The following is a 20,445-nucleotide window of genomic DNA, read 5'->3' on the forward strand; positions in this document are numbered from 1 at the left end:
CTTGTAGCAAATTGCTAAATCCAAGATCAGATACAAAGGTTCATTGAACGAGGGGCCTATTCCCTAACAAACATCAATAACCGTGATTTTTTTTATCGCAGTGGAAATAAGTCTATTGTTAAATAAATTCATGAATAAAATCTCTTTGAGGCAACAAGCTGTAGTCAGTGGTGACTCCCTGACAAAATTACAGCAATAGGGCTTTATGATAAATATACCTCTGCGTCTTAATTGTACTTTTGTATCTCTAGAATAACCCAGAAAACAAATTATCTCTATTAAAAACAAATTATTCATGCCCTGGGATGCAAAAAAACAAAATATTGCACATTATACGCTACACCAAATGAATGATTGCGGCAGCAATTAGAATGTAAGCTCTTTAGGTCAGAAATAGGTCAGAATTACCTGATACCTAACATTATTGCTTTGTGCGCTTGCCTGACGCTTATTCTCTTAGTAAATTCTTTCCCCGAGCGGTGGTCTTTGTACTGTCTGTGGATTGGACATAAATAAAATGATACAAATTGCCCTGGCTGCATCCATGCATTACACAAAGCCCGCTGAACCCCCCCCCCCCCCCCATTCCCAGCTTTGCAGGTCGCTCTGCCCTGGTCTCCCACAAACAGCTGGTACAAATGGGCTTTATATACCAGGCCTCATCGCCCAGGCTTTTAGAGAAATTATGCACAGCAAGTTAATGAAGGCTGCTTGCCCCATTCTTGTCTGTGAATACACACAGCACAGGAATTAATGGCGGGCTAGTGGAAAATAGCTGCGATTAACCCCGTCTTCCTTGCCTCAGCCAGTCACACATTGCCCTGCGGTGCTTTTGCAAATTGCATCGGTGCTTAATGGGTTAAGCGTTTGTCAAACACTGGGGGGAAATTTGAATTTTCTTTTTACTGATCTCCACAGATTATCTTTGGGACTTTTACCTCAGGTTATAAAGGGAACTCAGTCCCATAACAAGAGGTCTGTATAACAGATCCTGGCTTCAGCTCACCAGATACAAGTAATGTCTTTGCAGCTGGGATGTGATGTTTGCAGAATGGATATATTTATCCTCTGGTTCTGAGCTGCCTGTTGGAGCAGATCTCTGTTGGTTTAGCCAGGGTAATGTTTGCATGTCACAGATTGTATTTTTTGCTGGTGGAAATCACAGATGGGATTAGAGCGTTTGGATGCTGAATTTGCTATTTGTATGTGAGATTAACATGTTGGGCTTTTCTCAGAGTCAGGATGTAGATACAACTCATTGGATGGGGAAAATGAACTTTTCCTCATTGCTGAGTTTTGATTAAATGTCATCTGGTTCTGCAAAGAGAATGTCATTACTGGCAGGACGGGAGCATGGAAGAAATCTCGCTCTTAACGGACCTGAAAATCGTTCTGTCCTCGTTGTTTATTATGCAGGAAAATAATGCACAAGTTATATACAAATAAATGTCTCTAAATATTTGTGTAAGTATCCATGCTGTTTTGCGGAGTAGTAATCAGTAGCTTAGCTTTGTTTTTCTGTAGACATCTGTTTGTGGCAGAGTCTGATTAATACGGAAAATAAATATTATTTTGTTCTTTACTGAAATCTCATTCCCGCTATGAGGTGGGACTACGCACTCTGCATTTTCTAGTGTTTGGTGTTTTTATTCCTTGTTAGTGAGTGTTACTGGTCTGAACCATTGAGATGGGGCATGGGGTTATGTACACGCTGTACAGAGCAGGAGAATCTATCACACAATGTTTCTACTCCATCGTTCCCCGGTTCTATGTCTCCTGTTCTGAAATGAACAATCTAATTCTCAGTAACTCTGACTGCACAGTGCCACTTCTATTGATCTGTATACTGTAAAGCTTTAGATGTTGGCTTCTGTTCTGTTTTCAATTCTCAGTATCTGTTTTTATTGTCTGTAAAGAGCTGTATAGAGTATAATAAAATTGTATTATGATCATGTCCAGTGGTCAGGTAATGATGGGGGTGTAGTGTCCTATGTCTGTATACAAGTGTAATAGAATTGTATTATGATCATGTCCAGTGGTCAGGTCATGTTGGGGGTGTAGTGTCCTATGTCTGTATAGAGTGTAATAGAATTGTATTATGATCATGTCCAGTGGTCAGGTCATGATGGGGGTGTTAGTGTCCTATATCTGTATATAGTGTAATAGAATTGTATTATGATCATGCCCAGTGGTCAGGTCATGATGGGGGGTGTAGTGTCCTATGTCTGTATAGAGTGTAATAGAATTGTATTATGATCATGTCCAGTGGTCAGGTCATGTTGGGGGTGTAATGTCCTATATCTGACGCTGCTCAGTTTAGCCTCATGAAGTGGGGGGACGCTGGTCTTTATTACATTGCTCTGAGAACAAGTCCCATTATATTATAGGAAGAGACCCGATCTCCGTCACCTCAGAACTATTGCAAAGTCATTTTGCTCAGGATAATTGCTGTCCCCCTTTCACACTGCAAGGATCTCCCTATAATGCACCTTCTCCTGATTGGTCTGGGGGGTCCTCTGGGTAAAGTGCATTACTCCTTGTGCCTCGTGCCCTGGTGAATATTAGGGTTCCCATTGGACTCCGCACCCCTGGTTAGTCAGTGCATATTGCCTGCAGCACAGCGAGTCCATATCTGGGGAGTTATAGTATACTGAATATAATGTATTTAGATGTGTCTTATAGGAACACAAATATCACTTAATGCAGAAATTCTGCCTGAACAGGAGCAATGAAAAATCCCATCTAGTGCTCTTTGTTAAATGCAACCTCTGCAGCTGCCATTATTTAATTCTATTTATGACCCCTAAGTGAGCCCCTCGCTGGTATACATCAGCTGGGCTGGGGTCTCCCCTCTGACACTGTTATTCTGTCTGATTCATAAGGAAATCCTGATACTTATAGGGAACTTCCTCTATTTCTACCAGATGGGTTGTTATATTGGCAGCAGAAGATCAGAAGTGATGCCAGATGCCCCCAGTAATCTCAGATTACATGTAGGACGCCCCTCTCACCCTGTCCTATAGTCCACACATTGCCGCCGACAGGATTGTACAGAAAATTATTCATTTCCGTTTTTTTTCTTTTTCTCTTTGTGCCGAATGTTTATTTCTAGAGACCTTTATGGGCTTATGTCCCCCTTAGTGAGTTGTATCGGTGCCCCCCCCCCCCAGTTCTCTCTGTCTGGGGGGGATTTTCTGCCCAGCAGAAGAAAATAAGTCTTGACGTTATATGTGTCTTCTAAAATCGTGTTTTTTGCTAGATGATCAAACCTAATAAGAATTTACAGCCCTCACAAAAATGATAATAAACCGCGTTGTATAACTAGATGTGTCTGCGATCGACCCATTTTCAGAATCATTACTAATACTTCTCCGATTGCATAAAATAGACGGCTCGTGTAAGAACCATCATTTGTCTGGTGATTGTCATTAGTAATAATCTCCTGGTTTGTGATGCTCTCCTTTGGCATTTACACTAAATACATAATTGTATTTTTTTTGTGATATTTCTGTTTTTATGACTTTTGTAGTTTGTAATAAGATTTAAAAATAAGTGTGCAATTTTGTAACCAGGTTATTTAGGATGTAGCGTCTCTTACAATCAGACATTTTCTGATTAATAATATTATTAGATTTTATCTGTTTTATTTTTGCATATTGTCATAAATATAATGTTAAACCTAAATTTTATGTTGAAATATTTAGGTGCATAGTGAGTCCCTCGGTGTTTGGGATGAGGTAGAACAGGGTCAGGAAAGGATGAGGAAATGCCCATGTGACCCAAATCACTTTGAAAAGAGCGTTTTCTGCCCCCGTCCTCTGTGTCACTTGGCAGAAGGTCGACAGCTGCGTTGTGGCCCCAGCGAGTGTCTGACAAATCATTATAATACAGACACATTCTGGAGAGATATGAGACACAACCTATTCATTATTGTCTATATCAGATTAATCCACAAAGATAATAAAATCTGCATAAATTCTAGAACATGAATTCAGTGTCCGTCCCGGGGTTCCATTGAACTGTCAGTTTTGTCTCCAAATTATATTTGTCTGCCCAGAAACGATTGGTGGACCCGTCTCTTACACACAGTTCAGGCAGCCTCTTCCATCGTGCCTCGTGCCTCAGTGATGGCTCAATCCGGTCAGTCTACATAATGAGCACACTGCGTGTTTTTGATGGATGCCCTATGAAGTCTGCTTACCGACTGTCATTATATTCAGTACTTCTGGTCATGGGGGGCTCATTGGAGGACAGACACCCAAACCTTCACATGCACCAGTGCTCCTCTCTGCAATGCCAAATGTAAGAATAGGTACACACTGGCCCGATGGTTGCACGAAAAAACTTTAAACAGGCGACATCTGACCGTTTGGTCAGATATCGTGTGAGTGTGTATAGTGAGACGATGATCTAAAGCCGTCCCAAAGTGCCGATCATCGTTTAATTTGGTCGGTTGTACTGTTTAATATTTTCCACCGATCATGCAGTGTGTATGCACTCATGCTCTCAATCTTCATAGAGTTTACCGAGTTGGGCTCTTTTCAGCCGATGCCAGCGATGAATGAATAAATGTAGAGAGTGCTGTAGATGGAATAATTCATTTGTTCGTTCTGAGACAGAATGTTTCGTTTCAGAGTCACAGTAGCTAAAGAAATTTGTTAAGACCCGTGAATAGCTGTAACAAGGTGGTTTTAGTCAGTGTGACAATGTGACAATAATGAATGAATGAATATTGTGCTGTCATTCTCTGAAGACTAGAGGACCAGATGAAGAGCACAGATCTGAAGGTAAATCGTGTCGGTGTGTATGGATGAATTGCCAGGCTGATCGGCCCTTCAGTCGTAGATACAGTTGTTTGAGATAACAGGTCAGTGTGTACCTAGCCTTAGTGGGTGTAGGGTTCTGTTCTCATACCAGTAACATTAAACTGATTATACTTTGCTGGCAGTGGGTAGGAGACCTCCGAACTCTCCAATAATTTGTAACCATCCGCAGCAGCTGATCCTTATTTTACCTCTGCAATATGTATTTCATTCACTTCCCCCCGCTTGAGTCTGGTGAATGGGACGCTGGATCACCTACAAGACAGTTCCCCATCTGCTGAGCTTTATCCTTGTGAAATAGAAGCTAATTAGACACAGGACCTATTGTAATTGTGAGAATATCACATAATACTAATAGTGACCTAACATCAGATCCATATATTTCATGTAAGTTTCCTTGGTGCTGAAACAAAGTGAATTCCCTCCTCTCTCCCCCCCCCCCCCCCCCCCCCCTCCCACTGTCCCGCCTTCCCTCTCTGCCTCTGACTTCGCTACCTTTTTCTCTTCCAAAATGGAAGCCATTAGACAGAACATCTCCTCCTCCTTTCCCTCTCCCACCACCCTCATTGCTTCACCTCCCCCCATTAACCAGCTGTGGTGCTCCTTCACCCCTACATCAGGTGAAGAAGTTCGCTCCCTTATTCTTTCCTCTCCACCCTCTACCTGTCCTCTCGATCCCATCCCCTCTCACCTCCTTCGCTGTCTCTCTCCTACTGCCTGCTCTTACCTCGCACACCTATTCAACCTATCACTCTCCTCTGGCGTAGTCCCATCCTCATTCAAGCATGCTCTTATCTCCCCTATCCTCAAGAAACCCAACCTTGACCCCACCTCTCTTGCGAACTACCGCCCTATCTCTCTTCTCCCCTATGCCTCCAAACTACTTGAGCGGATTGTCTGCAGCCGCCTCACCTGTCACCTCTCTGACAACTCCCTCCTTGCCCACTCCAATCTGGCTACCGCCCCCTCCACTCCACTGAAACTGCCCTGGCTAAAGCCACTAATGACCTACTTTCAGCCAAATCCAAAGGTCACTTCTCCATACTCATCCTCCTCGACCTCTCTGCGGCCTTTGACACCGTGGACCACCCCCTCCTGCTGCAAACTCTTCTTTCTCTTGGCCTCTCTGGTTCTGTCCATGCCTGGTTCACTTCATACCTGGATAACCGCTCCTTCTCTGTATCCACGTCTGGCTCTTCCTCCACCCCATCCCCTCTCCCTGTAGGAGTCCCCCAGGGCTCTGTTCTCGGCCCTCTACTCTTCTCGCTCTATACTTCCTCCCTTGGTGCTCTCATCTCCTCGTTTGGTCTTCAGTATCACCTTTACGCTGATGACATTCAGCTCTACATCTCTTCTCCTGATCTTTCCTCCTCCCTCCTCCCTCCTCCCTCCTCTCTCGTGTGACTGACTGCCTCTCAGCTATCTCTTCCTGGATGTCCTCACGCTTTCTTAAAATTAACATCTCAAAAGCTGAACTTATTGTCTTTCCTCCGCCCAGACTCCAATCCCACCACGATCTCTCTATCGTTGTCAATAACTCCACTATCTCCTCTGTCACCCAACTCCGCTGCCTGGGTGTCACTCTTGACTCCTTTCATCTCTTTTGCCGCCCACATTCAATCCTTCGCCCAAGCCTGTCGCTTCCAACTCCGTAACATTGCCCGTATCTGTCCCTTTCTCTCTCAGGATGCCACCAAAACCATCATCCATGCGCTCATCATCTCCTGCCTCGACTACTGCAACCTTCTCCTTACTGGCCTCCCCCACTTCCACCTTGCCCCCCTCCGCTCTATACTCAATGCGGCTGCAAGACTCATCTTCCTCTCACGCCGCTCCTCCTCCGCCTCTCCACTCTGTCTCACCTTACACTGGCTCCCCTTCCCCTACAGAATCCTCTTTAAACTCCTTACCACCACTTACAAGGCTCTCTCCCAGTCTACTGCCCTTTATATCTCTAACCTCCTCTCCATTCACCCTCTTGTCCGCTCCCTGCGCTCAGCCAATGATCGCCGCCTCTCCTCCACACTGATCACCTCTTCCCACTCTCGAATCCAAGACTTCTCCCGTGCTGCCCCCCTTCACTGGAACGACCTCCCTCGCTCCATCCGTCTCTCTCCCAATCTGTGCTCCTTCAAACGGGCACTTAAAACTGACCTGTTCCTCAAGGCCTACCAACCATCCATTTAACCTCTCATCTCTTCTGCTCATCCTCCCTTGACCCCTCATCTCTCTCCCCTTTGATTCACTGGCTCCCTTTTGTGCCTGACTTTGTTTACCTTCCCTTAGGATGTAAGCTTGAATGAGCAGGGCCCTCTTCCCTCCAGTCTCCATACCTGTTCTTCTGCTCCGTCTCTACTGTATCTGCCCTCCCGGAGTTTCTGAAGTACTGGTACTGTGTGTTTATTGTTCTGTACTGTTCTACCCTGTATGGTCTACTGTTTGTACTATGTGCGGCGCTGAGGAAACCTTGTGGCGCCCTACAAATAAACGACGATGATGATAATAATAATAATTCCCCATCAGTTCTTTAATCATTGAGTGTTCTCATTCCATATGTGGTGACTCTTTCATCCCCCCCTCCCCCCCCCTGGTCTTTAAGGGTTAAAACACACGTCCACATGTGGCTGCAGTTTAAAACAGATGAATTCTTCCAGCGTTTGAAATTGGAATGGATGATCCAACCAGACAGAACTGCGCAGGCCTCTCGTCTCACTTGTAATGAATAACATAATTATCTTTGTTTTACCCTGGGGGTATTTTGTAGGTTTAATGGGGCTCTAATTGTATTGTATTGCCAATAAACAAAAGGCATTGCATAAAATTAACATTTTCTCAATTGACCGTCAATCAAATGCATTAACTCCTCCGTTCCCAGTGTGTATAACGACACAACGCCTGAATTACAATGGAAAGAAACAAAAGTGAATGGCAGGTTATCCCGTTAGTAGATCGCCGTATAGGAAATCATCTCAGACCTGATGGCAGAATCACAATCAGATAAATAAGTTACTCCTCTCATCTCTTTGTGATCCTCCACAAAATTCTTTAATCCCTCCACATCTGTCTGTATTCTCCCCCCCCTCTGTGTTTGTAGATTTTATATACTGTACATCTGACACGGTACCAATCTTTATTCCTCATGAAATATCACCACAGTTTGGTGCAGTGACTTCCAGGCTTCCCCGATGAACCGCCCCAGAATACAAGGAGCAATAATGACTTTTATTTTTGAACAGGAGGAGAGTGATGAAGCTGAATAATTTACTTATGTGAAGAGAGTGGAGGCGTCGAGTCCCCCTGTTCTGTGGATAAAGGTTATAAGCCGGTGGATGTGAAAGATTTATGCTGCCCTGGGAATATTTTCTTACAATATAAACCTGCATTTATTTATTCTTATTTATAAAGAGGAAAACATGAGGCGTTCAGCCGCGGTGCATTATTCATGCTGACGTAGCTGCCTCAGGTCACAGTGCTGTGCTCACATACAGGAGTGCAAAACGTAATATGGAAATATGACCGGCGTCTTGGCTGAAGCCCAGAACCCCCCCAGTTCTCCTCTGATTCATCTGGCCCTCTTTCCTTTCACCTTTCATTCTCTTTTAGGGCTAATCCAGTGGTGCTCAGTCTTGGACCCCAAGTCTTATTGAGCTATTCTAATATGGACCCCAAACTGGCTGAAGAGCACAAAACTGAGGTGCCGGAAAATGTATATTTTAGATTAATTTGGATAAAGTTAAGGACAAGGGGGTGTCAGGTGTTTGTCTTGCCCCAGACGCTAACATTTCTAGTTGCAGCTCTGCTCAAACGAAGCAATTACCTCTGCATATAAGACAGTCGGGACAGCTCGGGGTCTTTACAGGGAACACACCCCTGGATCATAATCCATAAACCATATTATAATTGTGCTTTGTCTTCATGTTCGGGTGCGTCACCTCTATCTACATAGATCACACAGAGATGACACCAGCCATCGCTATAGAGATAGACGTGATCATACCTAGCACACGTCTGAAGACCTTTATTGTCAGTCAGGTGACGTCATACTTAGGACACGTACGTTCTGTCACGCCTACTCACGCTCTGGTGATACATCTGTGTTATGTGTTTTGTTTGGAATCTTTAGAAACATTGTTTCTCAGCATACAAAATAAGGCCATTTCATTTAAAAAAGAAGAAGAGAATTTGTCCTATATAGAGGTAAAATAAAGTGTAAAATGTTACCCTGACATTTTCTCAATGATAAAGCACTGACACAGCAACAAACATCCCACAGCTTGAAATCACTGACCATGTTCCTAGACTTAAATCCACTAATTCATAAATACATTCATACATACATCTGTTACCTAGGAGACTGCAAACAGGCCAGCCAGACATATGAAGCTTTAGGCTTTTGTGCGCTGTCTGTGCTCTGCTTCCCCATCCTTTGACAGGATAATGTGCTTCCAGCAAAGAAATCTGTAACATCTGTGCACCCCTCTGTCGCCTTCTGAAATATTGGCGCTATTGAGTTAATCCTAGAAATGAATAGGCCGGAGGTAAAGGGGCGAGCTGGCAAATTTTAACAGTAGGGCTCTGGGAGGAGGGTTAGACATTCTGGGAAATTGATGGAAAACTAAAGTTAATTCTGCAAGAAGGATTACTAGTTACTAGCAGAATTATGGAAAGTAAATTCCTAGAACAAGGATACTTGACACAGTCACCCCTTAATATACAAATGTAAAATATAACGTCACAGTCTCTTTAATAAAATAATAATATCCCAATGTACAAGTGGAAGTAGTCACTTTGATTGTAGTCAGGGCTCTGTTGATTGATTTTGCAGCTTCAGGAGTTTGATAAACTCCCCGTCACCAGTCTGTCCAGCCACCAATGCTGATCATTTGTACACATGATCCGAGTGTCAATAAACATCCGATATCTGCATTACAGAGAGTGTGGAGACTTCCCAGGCAGCGCAGATGACTGACAGCCAGTGTTATTCAGATTTGGAATCTGTCACTCTGTGTAATTATCTGCAGTATAGATTCTCTATTGAAAGCAAACACTGCGCTCCACTCCGCACCGCACCGCTGAGAGATATTGATGTCTAATATTATCCGGCGCCTCTTCAAACAGATCGCTTATTTTTGTTAACGCTTTAATCTTTTTGTGTACTGAATGAGCAGATAGATACACAGTGAATGGAGAGTGAGAGTACAAAGAGGGAGAAGTTATGATTTATAGATGTGATATTTAAGGGACGTGGTGCTGACAAATTGCTAATTTGTATAAATAGTGGCTTAATTTGCACTGAGTGGTGACTGTCTTCATGGCTAGTTCTGTGATGTGCAGGTAGCAGATTTGCAGATGCACTAAATTAAGCTGGATAATGGTCAGACGAGGATTATTAGGCCGGTGCTCCAGGCACGGCGCAGCACAGATACGGCGGGTGGCATTGCCAGGCACATATCTATGGGGAAGTTACTTTTCAATCTCAGGGGGCTGCAGACAATGGTGCAATAAGACGGCCGATCGGTGCTTAGGCCGGATGGACCAAGGATTGTAAACAGGCCGGGAAAGGGGTCAGAATCCCATGGGTAGCACGGTGGCTCAGTGGTTAGCACTTCTGCCTTACAGCGCTGGGGTCATGAGTTCAATTCCCGACCATGGCCTTATCTCTATGGAGTTTGTATGTTCTCCCTGTGTTTGCGTGGATTTCCTCCGGGTGCTCCGGTTTCCTCCCACACTCCAAAAACATACTGGTAGGTTAATTGGGTGCTATCAAAATTGACTCTTTTCTCTCTCTCTCTCTCTCTCTCTCTCTCTCTCTCTCTCTCTCTCTCTCTCTCTCTCTCTCTCTCTCTCTCTCTCTGTCTTTGTGTGTGTATGTTATGGAATATAGACTGCAAGCTCCAATGGGGCAGATACTGATGTGAATGAGTTCTCTGTACAGCACTGCGGAATCAGTGGTGCTATATAAATAAATGGTGATGATGATCCCATTGTACAGTGAATTCCGGCCATATTTCTGCATTTTGCAGCTATATAACTGCACCGTGTACAACCAGGAAACTAGTTTGTGCTGCTTATTACATCTAACATCTTCCATATATGACAGATATTGTGTTATGATTTGCTAATGCCTTTCAAGTATCTTCAATCTACAGGATAATTCTCTGTTCTCTCAGGGTCTATAGCTGACACTGGATTCTATCCATAGAAGCAGGACGACAGGATATTATTATTCATCATATTATACCATATAAATAAATTTGTATTTGCAGGGAAATAAGATTCTCTGTGCAGAATCGCCCAGAACCATCCGTTTTATTGGCCATTTTATACAAATATGAAGGAAACGCTTCTCAGTATTCAGATACATTTTCCTGTTAATGAACTTGCACCTCAAACTCCTGTAGATTGCAAACTCTCCTGACAAGCAGTGCACTCTGTTTCAAGTGATTGTGTTTGGTATGTAAATCAAGCTATTTTTGCATAGTGGAAAAACCACATTTAACATTCTTTACAAAGTATAAGCGCTCATTGGTGTAATCACCTCCTGTCCATTGTATTATACAGAGCAGAGGGGGGAGGAGAGAGCTCAGACTAATATCTTTTAAAGTTAAATTGATACATGTTGACTGATCTCTTCAGCCCACAGTTAGGTTAGAAATGGCTTTACTATATGCAAATTTTTTTCAGGAGAGTCATTAATAACAATAAATTATGCATCATCTCATTAATTGTGAAATATCAATTGAAAAAAGAGTGTGAATTTGTATTAATAACCTTGTAATACTTTTGTACAGAGCTTCAGGAAGCTTATTAATGTGAAGTTATTTTATTTACAGGCAAGTGGGTTTTATTCCCTTGTTTTATTATTAAACTATCTGAGGTACCCGGCGCTGCCTGGGTTTAAATCTTCACGTTATTCAGTTATCAATGAGTTGGATGTAACTGTCAACCTTTTAAAACTAATTAGCAGCTAAGATGTCATCCAGATCCATCCAGTGGAAGGTCCAGAAGAGGATCCCGGGTCAAAGTTCTGCCCAGCGTACACCAACGGGAGGTCCGGCCGGGACCCTAAGCCTCCTAAACCCTGGCCAGGATCCAACTGGACCACCTCACGTTTCATCCCAATCGGTGCAGAGGTGTCTGCATGCATAGCTGGACAGACAGGCAAACCGACCAATGATTTTTATATATATATCGCCCTCATTCTCTCGTGTGATGTATGTCTGGGAAGGAGAGAAGCTTAGTGCAAGACATCATTGAGGGGTGAATAATTCATATATCCCCAGTCCCTCTATTATGTAACCGGTATTTGTGGTGATAAATATTAGAAGAGTAACAGTGTCTGTAAATGTACAAAGCCGCAATGTGGCAGCCAAAAGGCTTATTTGGAATCCCAGACTGATTACTGGATGAAAAGGCAGGACATTGGGGGATATATCTGGTATGAATGTGCCCATGGTTAGAGAGGGTTCAGGTAGATAAAAGCCAGTTTAGGTGATGACCGGTGGACATGGTTATAGAATATCGCAGACATTTCTGCAGGATGGAATCTTTAATACTCTCAGGGCAGAATCTAATGTGCTGGAGAATTTCAACAGCTCCACAGAATACGTTTGATGCTTTATAAATAAATGATAGAGATATATGTGAATGAGGAGGGGACGACATAACATCCAGGAGAAGATCTGGGAAGAACGGCGGAGCGGCCTGAGAGCGCTATTTTACCTATTTGCTGATAATGCACTTTTTATCCGATGACACCAGAAAAGCGCACTCTAATAAGATGGATGGTCTCTCATGGGCCATTACCACCTTAAAATTTTACAAGAAAACACAATATCTTTCTCATGCGTTAATACTTGCTGCACGTATGATACATTGTGGCCTTGATTCATCAAGGAACGCAAAGTGAGTGCAATTTGCATTTTTTGTAATCTGATGGATATTGCACATACGTGTGTCCGTCATCACTATCAGTCATCCCTTACACCCGACCACATAGCTGAGAGATTCCCATAGCTTGAATTAATTGAACCTTGGCACGCACCTACAATACATTGTCTACATGCACACGTCCTTCCCCTCCCTTATTCCGCCCTTCAAAACATAGGCTGTCGGAAGTGTCATTTGCATTCAGAGATGACTTGATGCACTTGCGTTCACTGGCGTATAGACCGTTTCTGAGCATGGACAGAGCTATTTTACACATAATACGGCACGTATCAAGACTTACGTTCCTTAGGGAATCAGGCCCTGTATTGGTAAAAGTACAACGTAGAAAATGCGCACGGATAACGCATATGTGTGAGCGAACCTTTAAACTGTCACCCTATACAGGGAGGGGGAGAGAAAGGACAGGATCGAGCGGCCTTTAGCAGACAGTGGAGAGAGAAGTATGACAACCCTCTGACCAACACTGCAACACACACAGCCCACTCAGTACTTTTACCTTTGCATTCTAGCTGGTCCATTGTGCAATATGATGTAGCACATGCCCTTGTGTTTCTAACTCCCATTGTCCTATAGATTGTAAGCTTGCGAGCAGGGTTCTATTACCTCTCTGTTTGTCTGTGTTACCCAGTATTGTCTTATTAATGTTTGTTCCCAATTGTAAAGCACTACGGAATTTGCTGGCGCTATATAAATAAATGATGATGATGATGGTAACTGTGCTCTGAATATGATATTTATAACACTGTAGTCTTACTGGAGGTTTAATATAAGAATTGTCATGGTTTAGTTATCTGGTGTCGGACTGACGGAAGGGAGAATGATGAAGTCTCTAATTATTCACTTTGCTTTATTACAGAAATGTATTAATCAATAATATTTTTTTCTCTAGATCAGGCAGTAGCGAGCTGTTACTTTCTAGCTACTGTGGAACTACAAGTCCCAGCTTGCCTTCCCAGTCTTCAGGGTAAACATCTTCTTGTAGGGCATGCTGTGACTTGTAGTTCTACAGTAGCTGGAGATCCGCAGGCTGTCAGCCCTTTATTTTGGGATTGCTTTGAATACTGACGTTTATCCCGTCTCTCTGTGGCAGGTGAGGATACAACAGTGAAAAAGTTTCTGTTGCTGAAAGTTTGTTTAATTTAGACAAGGAAATTCCTCCAACTTAATTTTGTTCATAAATGTTCGGTGAAATGTTTGGGAATGATATAAATTGTTTTCAAAGCAAATAATTTTCAGCACGGCTGCAGGAAGCAGACATTTTGGTTTAAAGCGAGACCTCATTGGAGGTTCCTGATATGTAAGCTGGTCAGACACATGGAGATTTTGGTGACCACTGTTGTAAACATAGATCAAACTGGTGTAAATGTGCCATGTTTGTGGACTTCCAGCAACCACCACAGATTCCCAGCAATAAGAAAATGATTTGACTTTAAGCCGTCATGTGTATGTTATGAGCGGCCAGATCTAGTCACCTGGAGAGACTTCTATAAGCCCAGGGGATAGATTTACTACAGGACGGTTTGTTGAATCAGCCTGTACAAACCAGTTTCAAAACCGCCTGAAAATCACAGTCTAACAAAGCGTCTCTATACAAATCGTCATTCTGAATTTTAATTTGATAAAAATACAAACCAGCACATTTACTAAGCTGTGGTTTGACAAACCACCGGGGAAACCAGCAGGAAAAGAGGTGAGATTGCTGAAATAGCAGGGTCTAAAATAGTCTGCCTTTTTTTGACTAAACAGCCGGTGTTTTAGGTGTTTACAAACCGCCAAACATCACCTGTAGTTTAGTGCTCCAGCCTCAAAACGCTGTATAGTAAATATGGAGGTTTGAAGCACTTTAAAACCGCCGCCAAATACGACTTAGTAAATCTAGACTTGGATCTCACCAGTTTCTCTCCATGTGTCGTGTGGACAGGAGACAGATCCGGTTGTTCAGTGATCAGGACAAACGACCGGAGCTACGTGTGTGGTTAGATACAAAGTAACCAGCCGCATTCCGCTGTTATTATACATGGATACAATCGCACAAGAATACTATTTCCATGGCTCCCTGAGAATGTTGCAGCAATGTTCTTCTCCCCATTCTCATTGTGTATTCCAATCTCTCCCCCCGTATTCTGTGGGTGATCAGGTTGATGTATGCGGAGTCACAGAGCCCCCCCCAGATTCCTTCACGTTCGTCCTTATTAACGTGATAAATGTGCGCAGCAACAAAGCAGAACACAGCTCTCCCCGTGCCAGCTGGCTCCTCGGAGAGCGCTACACGTCGGGGTTTGTGATCTGGAAAACGAGGCAGTACCTGTAACTGGGAATGTTCATTGTTCCCCTCTAGACCAGACGCTGCAGGCAGGACATCCATTAGATGCCCCCACCTGCCTTAATCTGCCACAGAGAACTCAGACACTGGACTCTCCAAACCCAAACTCTGCGCTGCTTGGGACAGAACAACTAGTAACTGTCCCACAAATAATTTCCAGAAGCCATTTATCCAACACATCAGTTTTACTGTCTGTAACCTGAGAGTCACTGGGAGCATCGAGAGCAGGGATAGGTAGCCTGGTGTGGCCCTCAAGCCTTCAAAAGGACCACAATCTAAGCAATAAAATAAAACAACACATATAAACAAAGGAAGAGACACCTGTAATAACATATCGACAGGCATTTTTTACAAGTGTTACACTCTGTAACAAACACATCTGGCAATACAGCAGGAAGGTGTGGGGGGACGCAGGTGAAGGTGAAGGGGGGGGCGCAGATGAAGGTGTGGGGACACAGGAGAAGGGGGGGTCGCTGATGAAGGTGTAGGGGGACACAGGAGAAGGGGGGGGGCGCAGATGAAGGTGTGAGGGGCCGCATGTTGCCCACCACTGCTCGGGAGCCTGAAATGTCTAATAATACACAAAATCCAAATACATTATAAGATCTGATGGAGACTTCACAGCAATTTTATGCATGAAATTATTTAAACATTCTGCTTGGAATATAAAGGTCTTGATCATCATCATCAGCTATTTATATTGCGCCATTAATTCTGCAGTGCTGTACAGAGAACTCATATCAAACTCTACAAGATTGGATCTTACACGCAGACACGGGGAGAACATACAAACTCCTCACAGATAAGGCAGTGGTCGGGAATCAAACTCATGACCCCAGTGCTGTGAGGTAGAAGTGCTAACCACTGAGCCACCGTGCTTCCCCTTGATGTCATTACAATGTCTCATACCTTCTTTTTCTCTACATTTGTTCCTTTCTGGATAACCCCAGCCTTTCAAGCACCTGCTGTGTACCTATAAATTGTTTGAACAGCTTCCATTTCTGTATTGTTGTTTGAGAGGCATGTCTGATGGGGATGCTGGTACTATACTGCCATTTGGAGGCTCTTAGGGTACCTCTTGTTAAGTAAGCTCTCAATTTAAAAACACTCACACACAGGTATATATACGTGTGTGTGTGTGTGTGTGTGTGTGTATGTATGTATGTATGTGTGTGTATATATATATATATATATATATATATATATATATATATATATATATATATATATATATATATATATATATCTCTATCTCACTACTATTGTTTATTTGTTAGGCGCCACAAGGTATCCGCAGCGCCGCACACAGTACTAACAGTAGACTATACAGGGTGAAACCATACAGAACAATGAACAAAAAGTACCAATACTTCAGAAACTCCGGCCAGTCATATATATATATATATATATATATATATATATATATATATATATATATATATATATATATATATAATGACCCAGTATATAGATACTCTCATTGTTTAGAGTTAGGACCACCCTATTAATAGAAGCGCCGTGATGTGGCGGGTGGCTTATCGTACATTTGCAAATGTGTGTATCTGAGAATTCTGCATTTTTGTGTACAAGTAGAAAGACTGTTTTTTTGTTTTTGTTTTTTTTTGTTTTTCTTTTGTTGTTGCCGTGGGATGTTTCTCTGTATTTGTTCCTTCCTGGATAACCCCAGCCTTTCAAGCACCTGCTATGAACCTATAAATTGATTGAGCAACTTCCATTTCTGTATTGTATCAATGTCACAGACCTCCCAACATTGAGAATCCTGATATATCGGGGCAAAATGAGCCCCACCCTTGTCAGCCCAAACTACTCCCACGAATGGAAAATGTATGTAAAACTCCGCCTACCTCTTGTGAAGCCCCTGCCCATTGTGCGGCCTGCGGGTCGTGATGCCCTGCCAATATCGGGACAGTTGGGAGGTATGATGTTGGTTTCAGCCGTGCTCTTTTATGGAGTTGGGAATTGCCCTTTGTGGGAGCTGTAGGGTTACAATGTATCTAATTTATGGATTGATAATGAGGTTGCAGGTATTAATGTAAAATGAAAGTTTCTTACTGGGGAGAGGATGGATAAAGGTGATTCACTTACTTGGAAGAAAATGAACCCGTAGCGCTAATCAGGCTCCTGCTTCAGTTATCCGGGCTGGTGTCAGGGATTATGTGGGAAGCAGAGGCTGTTATACGTGTCATCACGTGACCCAGGAGGTCGAACCTGTTTCTTATGTACATACAATTATACACCAGATGAGTTCAACAAGATGAAGTGATATAGAGCTCTCAAAGTTACCAGTAACAATATAAAAAATTAGGATAAAGTTTGACTATGCGTGATTGGCTCGACCATGGCCACTCATGCCCCTGATTCTCCTAAACGTGCACAGATTTCACTGAAGCCACGCCTCCCATTTCTAACTCCCCTTCCTTTGAGTTGCATAAATCGGGACGGTCCGTTATAAATCAGGACTGCTGGGAGGAATGGATAATGCTGCAATATCCAGGTCAGAAATTGATTGACAGAATGCGTTTATTGTAATAAGATGGGATCCGAGATATGTCAGCCCAACCCCCAAATACATTATTCTATCCAGTGTGCGAGGAGGATAATGTAGAGTTCTGCAGGTCAGGATTATACTCTGTGTACAGGAATTCAGATTGTATTGGGTTTATTAATGGGCTCAGCGCCTGGAGCTGAATATCAAGTTAATTGTCCTTTAAAAGTACAAATCTTATTTGGAAGAGGTGGGAATAACCATACGGAGCTGCCTGGGGGAGGCCGGGAGGATTATTGGATTTTCAGTTGTAAATAAAAAATCCCTGTGGAAGCAATTTATATTTTTCTGAAATATTCTGTTTCTCTCACGCACTCTGTTTTATTTAAAGGTGAACAGTCTATAAAACGGCTTCACTGGTAGGGGGTCTGCTGCTTAGTGTTTAACAACGTGTGTGAAGGGGGATCCTTGTCCCTGTTCAGGCTCTCGCGGCATCATTGGAAGTGTTCCCACAAATGACGACTCTATAAGTGTTTCGTGGTTATTACAGCGCTGTCCAGTGACACAATCCAGATAGATTCTGGTGATCAGACTCAAAAACAAGTGATCGCAATAAGTTAGATGTATGTTCAGCAATTGTGTCTTACTGGCCAGAAAGAAACATTGGGCCTGATGCAGAGGTGAACATAGCCCCGTTGGTGCAGCGTAACTTGGTTCTACGTACGTCCACGTAAATAAACCAGGTGGGAAGGACGGGACGTTCTATGCGGAGTAGAGTCAGGACCTGTTCGCGGAGTGGCCAGGTGATCAGACCTGAGTGTAGACTCAGACACGGCTTTTACAGCCGTATCGTTTGCACCATTCTAGGGACTGATGATGTTGGTTACTAGCGAAGCGCTTCTGATTGGCTGATTGTGAATTCACCGGTGAAGCTTCTTTCTTCATTGATCACATCTATATTATAGGATTTTGTGTGTTTATTTACCAAAAAATATGTTCTATGAAACCTGATGATTACAAAGTTTCGGTGCGCTTGTGCCCTGTTTCTGCCTATGTGAATGTGCCCTAAACCTGGAGCTTTGTCTGCAGATCCCAAACTTTAAGTTAAGAATTAATTTAAACTAAGATACAATAGAATCCATGGGGCAGGATAGCACTTATAATACATTAGATTGTAAGCTCTTGTGAGAAGGGCCACCCTGTCTTCTGTGCGTGTTATTATATTGCTAGTTATGGTTCATGAGACTTGTTCCTGTGATTGTACAGAGCTGAGAATGAGTCCGTGTAACATGATATAGAGGAATTATTATCATGGCTGTGTAGGATTACATGTGATGCAGAGGATCTTAGTATCAGATTTGATGACACTGGAGACGGGTTGTATGATTGCAAGGAGAACTATTATACTGTACTATTAATATTGTTATGTTTAAACACCTAACATCAGGGTAGTTTAATCTTAATAACAATTCTATATTTACCTTGATCCCAACAGCAAATGAATTAAGAATAAATACATTATTCATTTAAAACTGAAAGAGGCGTCCTTGTCATGTTGACATAATCTAGATCACAGACTAAATAACAAGCCCCCGTATTAGGCATTATGGCACCATTGTATTTGTCTGCTCAGAAAGAAAAATAGTTTTTTCATAAAGATCGTTATAGCCAAATTAGAGAAGATGGGAGTAATTTAAACATAATCAGACTGCAGTTTTCCCACAAAGCCTGTGTACGTGCTGATACGTTTTGTGTGGGGGAGAATCGGGCGGTATCCTGGGGGAATTGGGTTAGGGGGCCGGGAGCACAAACACTGACATTTTCACCTACAGCTAATTCCTGACATTTGGACTCCACTTACTGGGGTGAGTCAGGGCTCTGCAGCACATAGTCATTATATCTGCTCTTTTACAGGAATGATAAAGGTTGTGTTGTCCAAACTTGTTCTTTAAAGTTCAGTCCCAGAAAAAGAGTCAAAACTTTTCTTCCTCAGTCGATTTACTGAGACACTAAGACGATTACAAGGCGTCTTCCTGATATCTTTCAGTGATCAATGTCTCCATCGTTATAGATGTTATCCCAGCCACAGAGATATAGATGTTACAGGGGCTCATCTTACACCAGCGTTGCGTTACGTTCCAGTGACAATGAACGACCGGTGTTTTGCGCCATCACTTATTTCCCGGGTGCTCCACCCGGCTCTTGGGGCCCAATAGAGTCCTCTTATAGAATAAACCATAGTTTCTGCTATTAGAACAGTCACTATGTGAGCACTACAGCCATGAGTATTACACCACTGACCACCGGTCTGACCAGTCCTGGCAGGTGTGGGCAATAACCTCCAACACTTTATAATATTATTGCAAGTCTTACACTGCCCCCACCCGGCTGCTTCTCAATGCCACCCGGCTGTCAACATTCCACTGACCCAATGCTTTCACTTGCGGTAAATATAGGTAAATGTGGCAGTCACGTTCCAAACGCCCTCCCGGCTGCAAGTACAGATGCTGGTGGGTACTGCGACATTAAAAACAATGGGTTCTATTCCTATTTAGTTTATTTTACTACTATTAAAAACACTAGTAAACTTAATTATGCAAGAAAATTAATATTTAGAAAGGGAATGAGATGTTTACCAAAGATTTGTCACATTTGTATATATGTTTAGTCCTGTGTTACATGATCCATCAGTCAGAACAGAACACTAATGTGATATCTGACCTAACAGTCGTTTATTGTGTGATTGCTACAATAATTGGTTGAAAAACCTGTAGTGTGTACCCAGCTTTACTTGTACATTGTGATCCTTCATATTACTCTTAGTGTTGCATTGTGATTCTTTG

At 42.9% G+C, this 20,445-nt stretch overlaps 1 protein-coding gene across 6 annotated transcripts in view; it reads left to right on the forward strand.

The window, feature by feature from the left end:
- Positions 1 to 20,445, forward strand: part of SEMA5B (semaphorin 5B) — a 279,879-nt gene that overhangs the window by 145,428 nt on the left and 114,006 nt on the right. The window lies entirely within an intron of this gene.

Source organism: Mixophyes fleayi, chromosome 7, assembly GCF_038048845.1.
Source record: "Mixophyes fleayi isolate aMixFle1 chromosome 7, aMixFle1.hap1, whole genome shotgun sequence".
Classification (NCBI taxonomy): domain Eukaryota; kingdom Metazoa; phylum Chordata; class Amphibia; order Anura; family Limnodynastidae; genus Mixophyes; species Mixophyes fleayi.